At 38.2% G+C, this 20,969-nt stretch overlaps 1 protein-coding gene across 1 annotated transcript in view; it reads right to left on the bottom strand.

The window, feature by feature from the left end:
- gcgra (glucagon receptor a) overlaps nucleotides 1-9,205 on the bottom strand; it is a 33,235-nt gene extending 24,030 nt beyond the window's left edge. Inside the window, exon 1 of the mRNA XM_054607090.1 lies at nucleotides 9,019-9,205. The gene's annotated coding sequence lies outside the window, so the exon portion shown is untranslated. The remainder of the gene's footprint in view (nucleotides 1-9,018) is intronic.
- Nucleotides 9,206-20,969: the final 11,764 nt, after the last annotated feature.

Consider the following 20,969-nt stretch of genomic DNA (forward strand, 5'->3'; position numbering starts at 1 on the left):
GGTGGACATGTTGTTTTTCAACTCTGACAAACAACCACCGCCAAGGAAAACTGAAGAGAAAAGCTTCATTCATTGAAAGTTATCACAGACAAAAAACACACACAGTCTGCAATTAAAATCCCTTCATTTACATCCAGCCCCCATTCCAAACCGTTTACCTGTTGCAGCACTAATTATAAGCAGCAGTGCAGCTGCGTTTACTCCTGAAATCACTTAAGCACATTTGGAATAACTTTTACAATTACTCTTAATCTGCTTAAGGTGTTGTGTTGATTGTAGTTTTAAACCTACGATAGTTGGTACCAATCTTCTCATGTAACTTTCTCTTGTGGTCTTAGGTTTTTGTTTCGTCTGTTTCCTGTTTTATTTGAAATTGACTCTCCTCATGTGTAATTTTTTGTAGTACTTCCTGCTTTTGTCTGATTTCCATCTCACCTGTGTTTCATTAGATGCTTTCCCTGTTTCTGTTGTCTGGTATTCTGCGTTTTTTCCTTGTTGGATGTCTTGCCTGTGTTCCTCATGCCATATCGCTTTCTCATCAGTTCAGGTTTTTGGTCTATTTACTTTGTACTTTGTACTGCTTCAGCCGGCTCCCTTTAGTTTTAGTTGCCTGTCAGTTGTGTTTATTGGATCCTGCTTTTGTTATTGAAGCTTGTCTTATGTTCAACTCAACCTGTTGCACTCTAGTTATCCTCTTTGAACTCAAAAGATTATGAATGAGTGTATTTCCCAAAATGTCCAACTATTCCTTTTAAGATTAAAGGTTTTCATGTCATATCAGGCAATTTATAAAAGAACAAAAAGAGTTTCCTTTATTGTATGATATAAATATTATTATCAATAAAACAAAAGTTTTTTCTCTAAGATGTGTTTATATGTTCTATATATTCTTATTACATGTCTGTAGAGCATACTTCTGAAGTTATTATTCAGTGTTGTGAACCTGAGTTTCAGAAAAGAAAGCTTTACTTTATGCTACATAGCTCACAGCGCATAAACTGCTCTCATATAAACTTTATATTGTATTAAAATTCATATACAGTACTCTTGCGACTATGCACAGCTCATGCGTATTTTCAAACACATCTTCTCCTCAAAGCTGGAGGAAAAGTAAGCCAAGGCTCATTCTGTGGTTTCATCATTTTATACTGGCACATTTTCTGTGTGAGGTCTCTTGGCCAAATGACGCTCTGAAGCTCAGTTGGAAGCAAAACCTATAATAAATAGTCTAGAGTCACGGCCGATTTATTGAGCAATGGTTTGGTGGAAGGGTTGTTTGGCTTATCAGATTTTATGAAGTGTTGAAAACTTAACAAGAAATAAACTGCATGTGTAATAAGTTTCACTTCACTTCTGTTGTAGTAGTTTGAGATCACAGTTGTGATTAGACCTTTGCAGTCAGGCCCCCCAAACTATGCAGCAATTACCCTTGTCAGACCATTTGTTTTGGTTTTTCATGTTTTTTTCTGTGTTTGATTTCTAGGAGGAATATTGCTTTCTTTCTAACTCAGAGGATATAATCAGCAGATACTTTGTGTTTAATCTTTTCCTCTTTTCTCTTTAGTTTCTTTTACTCAAAGCTTTTCCTGAGCTGTGTTCGTCGCATGAGGACCTAATTTACAGCAAACCACAGTGATTTGTTTCTTTTCACTCGTTCAGATGGAAACACAACTACATATAGATGCCTGGGGACATAAAATCTATATGAAAATCCATTTATCCATCAATCTGCCCTTTCTGGGTATCTTTTGTGAAAATCACTATAATCTGAAAACAATCTATCATTCTTGCTTTTATTTGCTTTCACCCTAGTTTGTTTGTTTTTATTTCTGTGTAGCCTCAAGAAAGTTTATTATTTTATATTCTTGATGAATATGCTTGAAGGATTAGATACATTCCAATTTTGGAAACGAAGCACCTGATATTTAATTTACACTATCAACAACTGTATGTATCATTTCACAAGAAAAAGCGAAAATCACAAAAGACAGCATAGAACAGTTTTTTTTTAAAAAAAGGTTCACACTATAATAAGCGGTGGACCAGAATATACAGATAATTTGTTTATGGCTAGAGGAGAAGTTGTCATGTTTACGACGTGCGATTCGAAGCCCACGGCAAAGGCATTGCTGCAACAGTTTCCAGTTGAGCGGTTGATGAGTTAAAGCAATTGTTGTTTGTGCTGTGTACTGTGATAATAAGCCGCGTTGGAGAGCAAAAAGGAGCTACACTTGACCCTCGACCCACACACACACATTGCAAGAGAGGAGGGGTTATTTTTAGTGCCTAACAGTGAGGATCTGAACAAACAGAAAAAGGCTCAATACCGTTACCTCCTCCGGGGTTTACAAAGCAGTTCAGAGAAAAGCAAAACCTTTTTGTGCTCTTTTATCTTCCTCTGCTGGAATCGATTATCCTGCGTTAAATCTTTATGCTACAGTCTCCACCCTGCATTGAAATGTTTCTGTGTACACCGAAGAGGTATTAACTTCCCATAGGACTGGCAGGTTAAGTGAGCCGTGACATGAACACGACTGCCACCTTTGAAACTCTCAAATCTGATCCACAACTTGACCAACAATGACCCGGGAACAACCCCATGCCTTGTTCAGTCAACACTGGAGCGTGTAGGTCGGTCATTAGTGAGTAATCGCATAAGCCACGTTGAGCCTGATTCTGTGATTCATCTTAGAGCACAAGACAGCACAAGTGATGTGTTTCCATCATCACAGCCCACTGGCTGCTCTCAGGCAAACATGACTTATCTGAGTCCTCTGAGATAATTCCAGTCGTGACCTCCGGAGTATGAAGTAGATAACTCAGTCCATCGACGGAACATTATCTTTGATTGAATTTAATGGGCAGCTTAATTGTCTGTAGAGTGAATTTTACCAGAGACCCAAATAAGTTATGTTAAGTGTTAACATATGGGAGTGAGCACTAAATTATTGTTGGTCCAGATATATTGAGTTGAAGTATCAAATACCTCTGGCTCTCCCCTCTCAGTACCATACCTTGCTCATTTGATATAATCAACGATGTTGACAGTTTAATATATGGGACTTCAAGATACTTACAATATTTCTTAAGTAAGTTATAAGTTGCTGTTTTTATTACGCAATCCGAGCTGGCTAGTTTGAGGTCACCCACAAGAAAGCCAAAGTCTTGTGTCATCTTAACTAACATTTTACACCAAATTAGGCAACAGACTTTGGAGCACAATGTCCAATAACACCCACTCTTGTCAAAAAAAAAATAAATAAAAAAAATAAAAAAATCCTTAGAAATCGGTAGGTGGGCGTGAATTTTTTGATTTGGCAGACAATGCTGGTTCTGCAATTTCAAAGGTCTAATGTCTGTGTAGGCAGGCACTAAAAATAGTTCATAAAATCCCTACAGGTCAAGCAGACACACAGTTAACCAGCTGGGGTTGTTAGCTGTTGCTTTTTGCTGTTGTGACCATGAATTGGAGCACACTGTTTGTTCCTATGTGTGAAATACTGAGTAAAATACAACATTATTAGCATTATGGGTCCTGCCAACGCATTGTGAGCTTTTTGAAAAACATCTTGTATCATCGTTTGCTGGCTATACAGGACCATGAGGTGCTACAACCATCTCCTAGCAAGCCTTCAAATGTCAATCTAACGCTACCATGGAAACACCTGTTTAAACAAATGTGTCAAAAAATAGTTTTGTTCTCTTTTGAAAAGTTATGCAAAACAGCTGCAGTGACATTTTGTCCTTAACTACATGTACATCAATTTGGGGAATACAATTCTCTGTTAAGTTAATAAATAATAATAACTTTATGTTACAATGTCTGAACAATTATTTGTGCTTATGAAATAATCATTCCTGAAATGCGAGAAAGGGCATTGATTGGCACAAACTGCACAAACTCATTCTCTGTAACAGCTCATGAATCAACAGGACTTCCCTTTAGAGAATGAGCCATTGTTAATGACACCAACATTAACAGCGAGCAGGTATTGATTTAAAATAATGGATAAATGAATCTCTCTACTTCCCTAACTTGTGCCAGCTCTAACTACAGTGAACCTCACACACTGGGATGCTATAAAATCCTGGAACTTCTCCTTGAGGGATTCTTTTTAAATGATTGAGTGAAGACACTATTTTAATGTTTCACTGTCTGATAGCCAAAAGGAATGTGGTGACTCTTCGTGCTGTGAGGCTGGAAAAAGCGAACTTATTACAAAACCAAGAATGAATTGATGCAATGGGTTTCTCCAGAGCACTGCATCTCTGTTTTTCACATTGTTTATGATATTAAATAGGTTTCTTATGTTCAGTTTGTGTAGAAGTGGAAAAAGGAATGATGTAATGTTTAATAAATGTGGTAAGACACACACTTACAAACACAAATATAAAAAAACAAGTTAAAAAAAGCACTGTTTATCTCCTTTTTGTGGACAAACTGCTCAAGTGCTGATTCCTTTTGAGCGGCGCTGGAGAAACAATTGAGCCTGTCCGCCATGCGGGGATGTATGGCTCTGTCAGTTTGATTAATCATGTCGTTTTTCCACTTAAGAGCCGGCAGCATCCAAACATTGTCTGGATTTGTTCACAGGGGCAGGAAGGTAAGCCGTTGGCAGCCCCCCAGACCAAAGAAAGTGATGGAATGTGTTGGACTTTATATCTGATTTCTGAGAATGAAAGGCAACAGACGCTGACCAGAGACCAGAGAGCCAAAACACTGCTCAGAACACAATCCACTCTGTGACCTCTGTGACATGTTTATTCTGATGCATCTAAATAAAAACATCCCTTAAAACCCCAACAACAGGGTTAGCAAACTGCTGTGTCCGTCCTCCACTGTTGCTATAGCAAGTGAAACTGTTTATTGCTCTATAAAAAACAAATAAGTAATTTGATTTAGAGGTAAAGAGCTCCTTACAAGAAGAGGTTTCATTAGAGGAACTCACAGTACCGGCACATTGTTGGGTGTGATTTAATAAACTCTCAACTTAACCCAGCACGTGCCTGAAAGTTGGGCATCTAAATCGCTGATCAAAGCGTGGCCCCGAGCAACATGGGAGTCGATTTCTATTCAATAAGCGGTAGATGTTTCCTGCCGCTAACAGGAAGGGATTGGTTCTGATCCTTCCCGCTCAATTATGTATACAAACACTGTGTCCATGAACATGTACAGTTCATGTGTGTGTGTATGAAGGAAAGTGTGAAGGAAAGAGAGAGTGCACATATTGTTTTTTTCCCGTATGATTAAAGTGTAAAAGTCAATGTACTTTTGTTTTTAAATGCTTACTGATTATTTAATTGTTTTGACCAATATCAATTGATTCAAAAAGGTCAAACTGTATGAAATACAAGTGAAAATATCTCCCCCTAATGTCGGATTTTTGTACCCCACAAAAAAAGGTGCATGCATCATCTCTGAGGTGATGATTTTTGTGCATGTCTTTGCATGCTATTATTTGATTTGCATTTTCTCATGAACATATGTGTACACATACAGTATGAGCGGTACACAGGCTTTGTGAGCTGAATGGTTCACACATGGCTAAGTGAAGCCCAGCGGCGGTATCCACACCGACCCTTATCGCCACTCTGTTACAATCCAGAGTGACAGCTCTTTGTAGTAGAAGCTATTCTTAGCCCTCCTGGGTCCGTCGCAGGGGTCTGTTCATACTGAAGCCTGTAAAGCAACACAGGAAGTCTATAGTCACTTGACGCCTGCTGACACCCCCGTCACATTTGTCCTCCGCTTCACCACAGGCCATCATACAGATGAGAATCTCACGATCATATCTCTCTTTCCCTTGTCTCTTTTGTAAATGCAATTGCAATAAGTTTTTATTATTTTAGTTGTCATTCTTTCTCAGCTCTCAATTGTAGAATTGAGCTAACTTTGTTATGTTACATTTATCCACAATCTTTAGTATTTTTATTGTATTTAGTATTTAGTATTTAGAATTGAGCTCAGAAAGAAAGACACAGAGTCATTGTGATTCTCTCTTCTAGTCTCTTGTTAGATGGCTCATACTCAGGAAACCACAAAAGGCAGCAAGGCCCTTCTCAAATATTCACCTCTCTTTAACTTCAATCTTGAAGGATGCCAATTATCTTGTGCAAAACACCTTCATGGACCGACCAAAAGCATTTCAAAGTGTGAAACAAGACGTTTCTAACAGTGGCAATCAACGGTAAAGATGTACCGTACACTCATGTTCAGAGAATCATTCATCTCATGTCATGTGTCCTCCCCATCTTTGATTTATTCCTCACTGGACGTCTTCACCGTATTTCTCCAGCAGCCATAAAGCTGAATGTTTACAGACAGGATAACTCTTGTCTCTGCAGCGTGAGTGCTCAACTCAGCAAGTTGCAGATCAAAGACGTGCAGGAGAAGCACACGTTTGTGGACAAGGAAAGCCCCAAAGTGCTCTGCAGGCAGCGCTGTGATATATTGTATGTCTGTTTGACCTGGATCTCAATGCATCGCCATCTATTTTTATGTTCTAATCCTATAAACGAGTGTATGTAAAGTTCATATTTCCTTTTCAATTGGTTCCTTAAATGTAGATGCCACAAAATCCTTTACATTCTTCTTTAACTCTGTCAGAGTGAAGCATAAAATGTAGCCCTCCCTCACCACCGCAGTCAAATTTTGTACAGCCCCTTATTCGGTTATAAAAGTTTCTTTTCTTAGAACAGGAACAAATCTACCTGCCGGGTAAGACTACTTCACTTGACTTCAATCAAATCACTTTCTTTCAAGATGTTTATATAAGTGCCATTTTCTTAATTATACTGTGATTCTTTAAGAATTTTAACATTCATTTATTGACAAAGTCCTAAATAAATGTGTCCTGAAAGCTCAATGTAAGAACAAATGACTCACTTTGTAGAATAGACTGTTCTTTGCCTCGTCAACTGTTATTACTCATCTCTGTGGCCTGCTGCTGAGAAAACATGTAGATTTCTGAGACCACAACGCCTTTACTCTAACAAAGCAAACATCCGCAACACAGCATTAGGTATCAGCATTGGTTTACAATGTGATACAACATCAAGTATATAACATAGAAATGAAATAGAAAAAAACTTTTGGTAGAGAAATTCTCAACAAGAATAGTTTTCCTACCACTTATAAGCATGCACACCTTGAGGACAAATCTCAGCTGAGATCACACTATATGATACTGATGCTGTTTTGCCTACACAGACAGAGTGAGCAAGGAGAGTTCAGTCATTTGAATATCAGTGCATCTTTTCTCTCGTGAACTCCATGAGAAAGGGATACTTACAGCACTCTAAAGTGTGAATAGATCAGAAAGCACTCACTGCTATCATTTTTAGCCCTACCACCACATTACTGTCTCAGTCATTTAGCTGGCGAGCTTTCCGAATGTACATTGTGCTGCATGTATATGAAGGTCAAATGAACAAATGTAACCCCTAAACCCGAATAGGCATTATTAATCCACATGCAAAATGCACTTAGAGAACAGAGGATTACTTTATGCATCACACAACTGCATTAATGTGTATTTTGTATGCATTGAAGCACCTGTACCATCCACTAATGTTTGCAAATGACCACTAAAGATGCAATCAAGGAGCACAGGGGATGATGCTTCAGCAAGAGGCGTGCAGCTCCTTTATCACTGCAACAGATGTGTTGAGGTGGTTATGAATATGTTTGTTTAGTTGTGCGTGAGAGGTGTTTACCTAACCATAGGCACATGTATTAGCTTCACTCTGTGAGGCGGAATACAAGTTACACGAGGGACTGAGACAAGTTGTTCTCTCATTTACCGAGATGCTGCCTAAGTGGCTCTAATTAGGATCAAAATCACTCTCAGACAATTAACTCCCATAACAATTAATTTGTATGTATTCAGTGTGCATAATGTACACAAAGTGTACACAGAGACGCGCTAATGTGTTTATTCTGCCTGGTACATGATTAGAGACATTTTTCTGTCCAGCACAGGTTGCCCATGGTTTATGTGACTAAGAATAACAAAGTCCATTGTGAAATAAATGTATAGATAAGAAATGTAAACATGCCGTGTTAAATATTTGTTTGAAGTCTTGAGCTTGTATACATTCTCAGTTGTTTTTGGCTTCAATATGTTTCATAATTCTGTGTTAGAAATGCAAGACGTTGCACAGAGAGGGCGGAATAACTCAATTAGTTATTCAAAACAACCTTCAATTGTTTGTGTTGGACTTGGATTGGTTTGACTGAGCTGATGTCTGCAGAGTGCACAAGAGCCTTCATTGTAGTACACAGGATGGAAATGATAATAAAAACACATTAACACAGAATAAACTGCAACAACCACAATTTACACCATACAAATTACTTTAAATGTTACATCCTTTAAATCCATCGTAGTATTTGTAGTATTTCTTGCATTGTAATATTCCAAGTGTGGTCATACCTATGCAGACTGATTCATTTTTGCTCCTCATTAAGCAGCTATTGTACTTTTTTTTTTTGTCATAAAATATTTGGTTTATACAGCACAAAGATTTTGTAATTAAAATAGTTTAAGAGATGATGCATATGTGTATCCTGGGATCTTAAGCTCATAAACAGTCAATGTCACGTTAACATAGGAAACACTGTATTATTGTAGATATATCTTGACATCCACTCAACTAAAACACACGTGTGTGTTTGACAGACATAGAGGCTGGATTAGATAACACCTATTTGTACAGTAGCGACAAGTGACACTAACTGCAGATGCTGGAATTCTGATTCCCGAAATTAACCAAAATCATACATGTATCATGTGAAAAATATCACATTCCTCTTCAGTGACCCAAGACGTCTCAGAAGAAAAAAAAAAAATCTCAATGCGAAATAAACATGTCTACAATTTACTTTAAAAAAAAAAAAACAAGTTTTATTGAGAGGTTTGCTATAGCCTATAATTTGTTTTAAAGTTAGCGATATTTCAGTTCACTTGAGGCACACGTGGGGATTTCATCAAATTAAATAATTGGAAAACATATTACCGTTGACAGTCCGGGATTCCGCTGATGTCCCCACAATGTACTGCTCATCTTCTGGGAACCATCTGGCAGACAATATTTCCGACCAGTTCAAGTGACTCCGCTGTAATCCAACTTTCAAAATAAATGACCGCAACTGCGTTCAGCTTCACGTTGGGAATCACTCCTCTGGTCCTGTCAGCGAGAGTAAATACGCTGTCTGTTTTTTAAGCGTTTTTTAAAAAATAAAAATAAAATAATAATAATAAGGGTTTAAATGGAAAATTAAATTTAGAGAAGAGTAAACGTTTGAGCTCTGGTCGTAGTTGGCACTTGGTCTGAATGGACGAGAGCCGCACCGCTGCTAACTTGCACCCGTGTGATGTAACATGGATGAGTGGGGGGTTAGACTGGACCCGAGACCAGGGGAGTGTGTGTGTGTGTGTGTGTGTGTGTGTGTGTGTGTGTGTGTGTGTGTGTGTGTGTGTGTGTGTGTGTGTGTGTGTGTGTGTGTGTGTTTGTGTTTATTTCACAAATTGACGAATTTCTGACCATCATGGTTCGTTGAAAGCAACAAGATTTGCTGGACTTTACACCTGGTTAAGAGGGTAAAAGACCATGACACTTTCTAAGATGATTACTGACAATATTGGCAATTATTGTTTGTGTTTACAAGTTTTATGGAAATGTATCTTTGAAGCACCTTGAGATTTCTTTGTATTTTAAAGTGTGCTATATAAATAAAATCCATTATTATTATTATTATTATTATTATTATTATTATTATTATTATTAATAATAATAATAATATTAATATGCAAATTAGGTCCTGTCTTTTTTAAATAAGTGTTCATTTGCATACATTTTCATAACCAAAATACTGTCAACAGCCATAAAAAATATATATGCAAATTATTATCTCTTTATTGCTAACTTTTTAATGCTTTTAGGAAAAATCTATTTGTCTTTAACCGAATAGACAAAGTGTAATTAAATAAACACCTAAATGTGTATTCTGGATGTTATCCTTCCACTAGTCTGAAAGAAGATGTTACGGAAGCAAAGCAGCCCAAATTCTCTACATTGATCAGTGTATGAAAAACGTTTTTGCCTCGGGGGTCTCCCATTAATATTCACTGAAGGACTGTGTCTACTTGTTAACTTATTTGTTTTGTTTTTTTCTCATTGTAGACCAGTTCACATAAATATTCCAGATGTGTCCCAGTTTATTTCCCATTGCAGTGTATGTGAATGACATCAGCTGACAAGAAGTGAACATGGATCCAAGCTGTTGCCTAGCAATGCAATTCCGTAGAGAATGGTCTATAGCTTAACTGAAGACTATGTGCATGAAGGGGACTCAATATATGTGACGTACAACCATCATTTAAGGCAAAGTTCAACATTTCGGAAAATATGTTGTTTGCTTTCTTTTCAAGACTTAGATGAGAAGATTCTCACCTCTGTAAAGTTAACTTAATTAAGCTACCACCAGCAGCCAGTTAAAGTAGCTTAGCACAAGGACTGAACAGTAAGAAACAGCCTGGCTCTGTCCAAAGGTAACCAAATCGGCTTTGCAGAACTTCTAGAGATGAGTAATCAATGTCTTGTGTCTTGCTTTTCAATCTGTACAAAAGAGACGTTTGTAAAGACAATTTGCAGTTTGCTAATGGATTAAATTCTAAACTATTTCTTGGCCAGAACCATTTGCCTTGCCACCAGCTGAGACTTCACAGAGTTACTGGTCTGAGCTAAGAAATAGCCCAGTACAACCCTGGTTGAATGTCATGTCAATGGTCATTTTAACACTTCTGTAGGAACATACTGAGACAGCTACATAAAATGCATCAAATAACATCAACATTTCCAGGTTTAATGAGGACTTCTTATAGCTTCCCACTATAGAGCCTCACAGAATATCAACAGGGAGTTTCTTGGAGTTTTTAACCAATCAATACCCTCGCCTATCAGTTAACTGACTGCATATCGCAAATGAGGTACAGGGGGCATAGACGGCTGCATGCTGTTGCAGTAAATCCCTGAGCAAAACATTGTGTTTCGTATTGCAAAACACACACACACACACACACACATACACATACAGTTTTTACATGAACTTTGCCCCTAAACAGGGTTCAAGGACCTTCTGCATGTGTCAATAAACTCAGAGCTGAAGTAAAGAGCAGGACAGATGCCCCCAAACTCCTGAGAGATTATAAATAACAGCCTCTGAATGAGCCTCCTGGCACATTTATAGGCTATATTTGACCCTAAACAACAAAGGCATTTTGCTCAACAACTATTTGATCATGGCACCATCTGCATCTTTTTCTCTAGAGGCAATCCAGACCTTAAAGAAAGAGAAATGTCTTATAATTTAATACCAACAACTGGAATTACAAACAATTCTTTAAAATCGGCCCTGAGGGCACAAAATGAAAAACACAAAAGTCTACTCACTACGCAAAAGCCATACAGTATTAAGCAAATGACAGTGAATATGTGTGTGTGTGTGTGTGTGTGTGTGTGTGTGTGTGTGTGTGTGTGTGTGTGTGTGTGTGTGTGTGTGTGTGTGTGGGGGGGGGGGGGGTAGCAGTCCCCAGGCCATCCAACAGAGGGAGCCAGTGGGACAAGGCTGACACAGAGAGACACACAGCTGTATTGATATATTCTATTCAAATGTGGCTCCTGATGCATAAAGACACACACACACACACACACACACACACACACACACACACACACACACACACACACACACACACACACACACACACACACGCACATACACACAAAGATAACTCTCTATCTATCTCTTTTTCTGGTGTCTCTGCAGGCAGCTATCTCCACATTATCTGCCCACTATCTAGTCACATTACAGCACATGCATGTGTCATATGGTAATGTTTGAAGAGAGAGATTAGTCCCACTGCAAAAGGTAATGTAAACACGGGATGTATAGTTGAGATAATAACACACCTTTCTGGTTTTGGAACAGGTTACGAAAACAAACTCAGTAGCCGGAATAACAGAGCAGCTGGGAGCAGGTTTTAATGTGGCTGCAACAGCGACTGTTTGAGTCACATAGAAAAAAATAATAATAGCCTCCCTTGTTGTCAAGGTGTTTGTATACATCGGAATAAATAGGTTATGCAAATTTCAGCAGTGGGAAACACGCTTGCAGAAATAAACATGTGATCAGACAGGGTTTAAAAAAAAATCTAGACAAATGATTTTTTCCCCTGAAAACTGTTGGGAGCTCTCGGCGATGAGGTGAAAAATGTCTAAAAACAGCAAGCTGGCAGTTGGATTAGACAGGTGATGGTGCAGTACACAGCAGTGTGTTGTGTGTTTTGGTCAGCTGTGGCCTCTGGTTCCTCAGAGACAGGCTTGTTTTCATAGTCTGGTCACGCTCTTTGAGCCTTTCAACTGGCATTTGGCAGGTCATTCTTTCCATGCGAGACAGTAAGATCAGTGCGCTGCAACATACAAAAAATCCTTTCATAGCTTTGTTTCTGATTGGAGGCCAGTGATATAATGGCTTGTTTTTCTTCATAATATATTCGGGTAGAATTCCAGGTTATTTAAAGGCAATTACTGTACATGCAGTACATATGGGTCAAATCAGGTACTAGTTAATACCTTCCTATAGATGCTTCATGCTTCAATTCTTCATCATTCACCACAGTCTGTCATCATGCTGACCAGCCCCCACCCCCCTCACAATAACACTGTAAATACTCCCCCACTTTCTCCTGCACTGGACTCATGTGGAATATTGCACACTGCACACATTGCACACATGTAGATATACTGTACATTGCTGTCTTATAGTTCTATTTTATTTTTTATTTTATTTTATTGTATAATATCTTTTATTTATTATCTTAATCTTATCTGTACTTGAGCTGCTGCAACACCTGAAATCCCCCCATGGGGATCAATAAAGGAATATCTATCCATCTACATTATCATCCATGCAAGTAGTTCAGGGTTTCAATACAGCAAGCATCAATTAGGGTCTTGTCAAAGTTTGACCACAAAGGCTTTAGCTCACTTAAATGACAACATGGTACTTTTCCCAGAGCTAATAATTATTATTATATATTATAAATGATAATATATAATAGATAAAAATTCACGCTAGCAAAATTTTATTTTTTCGATAGAGACTCAAAAATGTGTATGTCAGATTAAATAATGTTTTTGAAAAAATCAGAAAAATCAGCTTTTTATTTTTTCGACTCGGTTTCTTCCGCTCGCTAATACACAGAAACAGACACAGATAGACAAAGACAAGGAGGTCCAAGAAGAACAAAGGAACATGTACAACATGAAAAATAAAAATGCAAAAGTATATAAAACAATATAATAATAATAATAATAATAATAATAATAATAATAATAATAATAATAATATAATATGTACCCTGCCTTCGCCCATTGACAGCTGAGATCGGCTCCAGCACCCCTGCGACCCTTAACTGGATAAGCAGGTTACGGAAAATGGAATGGAATATAATATATATAACAATATTGGCAATAAGACAGATGCTTCGCATTATACAGCATTAAGACAATATCCTATTTGAGATACATTTAAAGATATATTTCCTTTAGTCTCACTGATTCAGAAAAAGATTAAATAAGCTACAAACCAAATTAACAAACTCTGAACAGTTTGACGTGAAAAGAAAGATATAGTTCTTAGTGGAAGTAGTTGAGCAACTGTAATAGCAAAAAGGTAGGGGATGTGTGTGGCTGAGCAATATGTAATGACAACTTGCATGCATTCCCAAACAAGGCAACATATGAACAGCCAATCCGCGAATGTTTCCATTCAAGCATTTATGTCCTGATGGCCTGAGTGTTCTTCAGCCAGATCTCCATCAGCAGTAATGGCAGGGTGTTGAGAGAGGAGCTGATAGATGTACAGTCATGCTCAAAGACTCTCAGCTCTGTTCCCACACTGCTACCTCTGACAGCCAGCTGGCCAGAGCTTGATCCCCCGGGGGACGGTGCTACACCTCCTATCAGACGTCAATTCTCCTTCCACCGGGTTAAATGAAACTACAGGACTACAAGGGCTTAAATGGGTAGTTGTAAAACATTTTATTCAGTGAGAAATTTAGTAAATATTTACATATTGCTTACAAATGCTTCATATTGGAGGAGGAATAAAGTATTTTAATGAATAAAACATTAATAGGAACAATACGTTTCTGCATAAAACACGGGTCTTGACAGCATTATTGTCATGTGTTGAATATAAGAATATATTCATGTGCATTATTGTATAGATTTCTTACACAGGGACAACATGCAACACTGCTTTGTGTTTGTGTTTTTGCTGGCAAAAGAAGCAAACAAACCTACTTAGGCTTACATTTCAAAGGTTGCTAAAGCCTGATCGGTGCATTGAAGTATGCATCATCCAGGCGGCAACCTCCGGGTCTGAAAATTGAAGCCAGTGCCAAAGTGTTTCAAACTTTGATTCTTTCTACTGGCCATCATTGGGCAACTTGTCTTGCAAAAAGAAGTATGTGATTCTATAGAAGTCTATGAGAAAATGCTTCTCAATTAATTTATTACCTCAATAAACATTGTGAACATGAGTTTATGGTCTCAATTGCTGGCTTCAAGTCTTCTTCAATACAGCTTGATGTTCATTTAGTAAATAATGGTCCCACTTAGAGTAAAATAGATCCTGTTCAGTCTGGGAGTTCCCCGTGTTTTCGTTTTCAAATTCGGACCCTTTCAGAATGTGTTTTCAGTTCATGAAAGTTAGTTGTTACATTTCTTTTTGACTTAAAATCTCCTATCAAGGGTTCAGCTGTACTTCTTGTTGCACAAACCAAAATGGCAACGGCCAAAATGTCAAAATTAAGGCTTCAAAAAAGTAGTCCCCGAACTTAGGTTTACGTCACTGTGACTATATCCAGTTCTTATACACAGTCTATTGTAACATCACTGACCTTCACTCAAATTAAATTTGTCATATAGAATAAACAAAACTCTTTTTATTATTATATAAGAGACAATACATAAACAAGACAAGAGGAAACTATTCAAACTTCATGTCGGATTAAATCGCTCTAGAAAATGTGTTTATGGGGCCTTTAAAGTTTAAAAAACTTCTCCTGTCAGTTTCCATTTTAGGGATCCACTGCAATGAGAGCATCTTTTGGAATAAACTTAACCATGGACTCTAAAGAAATAAGGTTTCTTTTATGGATGAAAAGTTCTCCGCTCCCTGACATGAAGGCTCAAACAGTGTGTATAATTATTCTGAGAACGGCGGCAGGTGTGTATTCCTTTTGACTAAGGCGCTACAATAGAGCCCAGCAGCTCCTGTCACAGAGTTGGAACACGTCCCTGAGAGTAAAAATAGCCATTTGTTATCTCCCTATTCCTATCTTTTACTCCCCCCTTGTTTCTCCTTCATGTTGTTAACCTAAAGCTTTGCTAACTCTCTCTCTTACATCCAGCAGGGTTCACATCACAGAAGAAGTGAAATCTCCCCTCAATGACTTAAATAGAGGATGAGTGGTTTCTTGGTTTCCAGTAAATAATACAAACACAGACAAAAGGGCAGCCCAGTATTTTATATTTTCCCTTGATACAAAAAACTCTTTCTGGCAACAACATTTTACTATAATTATATTTAATCAAAAGCTCCCATGCTAATCATTCTGCCTTCCAAAAGCATCTCGTAGTCTGTTGCAGACAACTGCAAAGGAATTATCTACAAATTATTTAGCAACCCTTGTTTCATATTTTCAATAAATTACTTCCATTATATTAAGTGTTTTGTTTTCTAAACAGCTCCAGCTGAATGCAGTTCAGATATGCATCTAAAATATCTTTAAAAAACATTAATAGTTGATGTCCTTTTGCTCTACAGTGCCAATGTATTGGTGTGAATTCAACATAGAGCGATAAAGAGTTGGACTGGTTGAACATTGATATTGATTAGAGTCTTAGAGGAATCAGCACATTTGCATTAATTAAAGGTAAACCACTGCTACCATGTTAAGCCACTGCTTAGCTTACCGGGCCCTGTGTAAATTCGATTACTGAGAATGTAATTATGTGTGAAAAGTGGAAAGAGTAGATGAAGGCGCAAACTAATTGAAATTTGGGATATTGACAATTTATGAACTGATTAACTCTGTCCTTCAAAAAAAGTCAATGCTGCCAAGGAAAATCAAAATACTCAAACACAATCCCTATTACAAAACTGACTGACTGCAGTTTAATTCCACACAGCTCTGATACAACTGTTAAGGCATCTGAACAATGCTGCTCTCCAATCCTTATTTTATTTGTTGTGGTCTCTAAAACCTTCAAAGCGCAACTGGCAGCGCAAAAACTGTAAATCATCCTTTCATCATGCTTCTTATTTATTTCAACAAAACTGTGCTTGTTTATATTCCCCTGACATGGATCAGCTAACCAGATTATGCTTTAATCATAACTTGTTATTATGACACAATGAGAATCCCGTCTTCTTGCTCTTTGTGCATTTCAAAAAACTGAAAAATGCCTAATGAAATCCTGTTGTTAGATTCTATAATTAAATACATTAAGAAGTGATTGCTAAATGAAACGCCGGCATGTTTGTTTGTTAGTTAGCTAAAGGCTAACTAAAGGCCATAATTATGGTGATTACAGCATACTTAGAGAGCCATAATTGTAATAATGGGTGGAAAGCTGGTGGGAAGCCCATTCTTACTATTTTGGCAACGCGCCACACAGTAAGTTCCTCTGTGTATGTTCACATCAAGAATCCCATTAAAAGGAGTCAGCTCAGTAGCTGCTCACCCAAATGTATATTCATCCTCTGGAGCTCAGCACATGCAGCTAATGCTGAAATTCATATGAGCATTGAAATTAAAGCGACAGCTGCACTGATTTTGAGACAAGCTGTTTAACATACAAAGTCAAAACATAAACTATAACTTTAAAGCTTTAATTGCTGCCCTGGGATCAATTATTGTACATATTGATTAAAAACAAGGCTTCGTGTTTTTCTCTCTCTCTGCTTCGGTCGTCCACTTTCACACATTTCGAGCAGCAAGGTTTTTGATTAATGACAGACAACTCTCAGTCCTGTTTCTAATTCCAGCAGTCTTTTTCCCCTTCTGCCATGACGCACGTAGAATTCTGTTACAGCCAAATTTCAGCTCTCACAACCATTGCAGAGGGCGGCAGAGAAGAGGCTTAAAAACACAGAAGAGCTGTGCAACTCTGGGCCTCACTCAGCAATATCTTCCAAAGTCTGTTCTTAAGTTCGTCCTCAAGAACGTTTGGTGAATGAGGCCCTAGGTATTGTGTTTATATCTGACCATATGGGATCATTTATCTCCCCCATTTCTGTTGTCCTGTCTTTGGATTCCTTCAGACATTCTAACATGTGATTTCAATAAACACCGGAAAGCAGATTTTAGCTGCATGGATGAGTCACACACTCGACAACAGCAAACTTCTGTCTTTTCAGGCTGCGTTCACAGCCACAATGTTTCTGATGAAAACCATAAAACGCCACAAAAACCACAGCATTATACCTGCATCAGCATGTTCACTAAGCATGTTAAATGCTTTAAATTTGCTTAGAAGCACCAAACACTGAGCGCTTCTGTAACAGAGCTGTCTCATCACATTCAAATTGGCTCACCCTCACACGGAGTGGGTGTGGTTTTGTTGGTGTGTGTGTGTGTGTGTGTGTGCGTGTGTGTGTGCGTGTGTGTGTGTGTGTGTGTGTGTGTGTGTGTGTGTGTGCGTGTGTGTGTGTGTGTGTGTGTGTGTGTGTGTGTGTGTGTGCGCGCTTGTGGGGGCATAGAGGTTATTCACTTTTGTTTTGAGCCAATTGCTGTGATTCAGGTGCTGATTGAAGGCAGGTGTGCCTGAGTTAGCGTCCACTCTGTAGTCTACTTAGCCACATGCAGCGCTTTCTTCTTTCTCATCCTCTGTGTGTTTCTCTGTGTGCAGGCCAGGTGCTGTTCCAGACGCCTCAGTCTAAAGGCAGAGTCTAAAGGCAGAGTCTAAAGGCAGCCTGGTCCATGGTACGGCTCAGAGGACTGCCATCAAGTGACATTTGAAAGTTAATGGACTGAGGAAGCAACCAACCAACCTGTGGTACAGTTGATCTCTGGCCTTGGACTTTTTCCCTCCTCTCTGCAGTAGGACACTGATTTGTTTTCCATTTCTCCCCTGATAATTAAGGATAATTATTACTGCCACAAGCCCAAGTGACTTCTTGATTATAGTATTTATGAGATTTAAAAAAAATAAGCTTTTAAACTAATCCTGTGCTATGGTCTTTGCCATTTGAGACTGGTGGGTTAAGTCTGGAATCTACAGGCCTGCAGAAAATACAACATTGGGTTTGTTATACTCTATTGTGGTGTTGTAATCCTGGTATTTGGTTATAAATCAATTCTTTTTAAAAAGTTGACCTGATTGTGGTGCTGGATAAAAAAGTAAAGGATCATCAAGTGTTTACAGTTCACCCTGAAGAGAACATGAATTTGGGCACCAAAATTCAGGGCAGTCAATTAAATAATTGTCAAGAAATCCATTCAGAACAAAAATGTCATGTCCTCATGGTGCCGCAAGAGGAAAAGTCAGGGGATCACTGAACTCCTGATCTTCCAGGGACCAAGCATGTCTGCACAAAATGTCATGGAAATCCATTATCTATTGAGATTTTTCAGTCTGGACCATAGCAACCTGAGAGGCACATATGCTTACATTTTTATCATCATTATTGTTACATTTTAGTTGCATTAAATTGGATGTTATTTCATGATCTCTGTCTGAACTAAAAGTGTCATGATGTGGTGATCCAGTTTGTGCTGGTGGTTTCTGTACGCTGTCAGAAATCACATCATTTTTCTTTTGCCTTTTGACCGTCGGCAGAGAAATATATGCAAATGCCTGATCATGATTGATCTATACTGCCTCCTGCAGCAGTGCCCCTTTGCTAAAATTAATACATTTGAGACAGGAAATGGAGAAAGAGGGAGAGGGTTCCTAACAGCATGATTTTACAATGTGTTTATGTAAGACGTGACGACGTGACTCAACTCTGTTATGATTATATGAACCACTGGAGCAGGCCAGAATATATCCTGTGTTCCAGATCCTTTTTAATAATAGTTGATTGAATCCTAAATAACAAATGGAAGTAGATTTATCCAAGATTAAATGTTGTGTTGTGTTTTCTCTTATTTGTTTCCTATTCATTCTCAAATGGATGTAATTTTCCTTCAAACTGTTGTTTTCTACTTGCCCTGGCAATACTGACACTGTGTGAAGTCAGGGTGTTGTTGAGTACTTAAATCCTGTATAAAGGTAATATCATGACAGGTCTGCAAAAGCTTCAAGTTCTGCAGACCACTACTGCCCCTCTGGATCAAAAAGGGGTAAAACAGCTGAATGACACTTTCCTGTTCTTCCCTAATTCAGACGCTAATTAGACAACGAATCGATCTGGCTTTTGTCTTGTGTTCAGAAGGGAACAGAACATTGGGTTCTTCTCACCTAAGCAGAGGCTTAAATGCAATTAACCACCTTGTAAAACCATCACTCCCAATACACCTTGTCACATACTCACACACAGGCTTACATCCACCTCCAGTTAAGTGATGGACACCTCAGAGGAAGTCTTTACTGGCTGGACTCAGACAGCTTGATGAGACGATGCTTTTGTTTGCGTCACAGTGATGAAAATTTAATAAAAAAACAAACAAAACAAAAAATTAGACACCATTGACATTTGCTCATCGGCTGTTTATATTATTATTGTGCACCGGTGCTCTGTAACAGTCTGGCTCTGTGTCTGGAGACCTTGGATTTTAAGACTATCTGGCATTATGGTCTTTTAGTGGTTTTTAATCAGTTTATTTGTCTTTTGTTTTTATGTGATCAGTTGTCTAGAGGTTTGGGATTTTCTGTTGATTGTGTTTTTCCTTGTTTCATGTTATTCGTAAATGTTTAGTCTGTTTCCTGTGTAATTTTGTAGGTTTAATCCACATGTCTTATGTTTATTTTTACTGCCTGCTTACTTTACCTCCTGCTCTCCTTGAGTGTTTGCGTTTTAGTTTCACCTTTTTCATTGTCAGTTCATCATCTCTCCATTTGTGAAGAAATCCTCTGTTGCCTGGCTGTTCTTGGAGTGCATTCCATTTGTTTTTTTCGCCAATAAATCACTAAACACCTCCTCCTGTGTTTTCTGCAATTGGTTCCACACCTGCTATTACTGTATTGTGTCATGCACAGCTTCTCCAGTAACAGGAACAAAAGGATGGAGGGCTGAGTGAGGATATGTGTATTCATTTTATTCACTTTTGTCTAATCTTTGGCTTTTGGGCATTTATAATTATGTAAAACTGTACAATAATTTGCTTATTAAATGTAGTGGAGAACAAGTATAAAATAGAAGAAAAAGGAAATGCTCAATTTGGCTACAAGTATGTTCTAATTTGAATACCAGCGGCGGCCCTCTGTTTTCTGTTGATGCATGCTGCAAGCTTTGACTACATGACACACCTGGTTTATTCAACAAATTCTTAAATTTTGCAATTAAAGAATTTGACTAACGTCTTGTAAGGCAAGAGCCTGGATATTTTTCAAAACAGGGAGTAAAAAAAAAAAAAAAAAAATGTAAACCCACAATTAATCAAAACATGTTTTGGTATCATCAAGGTAAAATTATATGATGCTGCAGAGCGCTGTCTCATTCAAATTTATACTATTTATCCCTTGCAGCATCTCATATTCCCGATATACCACGTAATGTCATTAAAGTCCCTGATGGTGCAGGACTTAAGGCTTTAAGGGGACATTGGGCCTTCTTATTAAAGACGTTTCATCTGCGAGAGTCACTATTCCCTCATGACATCAAAAACTCCAGGAGATCCTCCCCTCCTGGTGAGCATCAAAGTCACGACACTTCAGAGAACTTATAAATG

The sequence above is a fragment of the Anoplopoma fimbria genome, chromosome 11 (genome assembly GCF_027596085.1).
Source record: "Anoplopoma fimbria isolate UVic2021 breed Golden Eagle Sablefish chromosome 11, Afim_UVic_2022, whole genome shotgun sequence".
NCBI lineage: Eukaryota > Metazoa > Chordata > Actinopteri > Perciformes > Anoplopomatidae > Anoplopoma > Anoplopoma fimbria.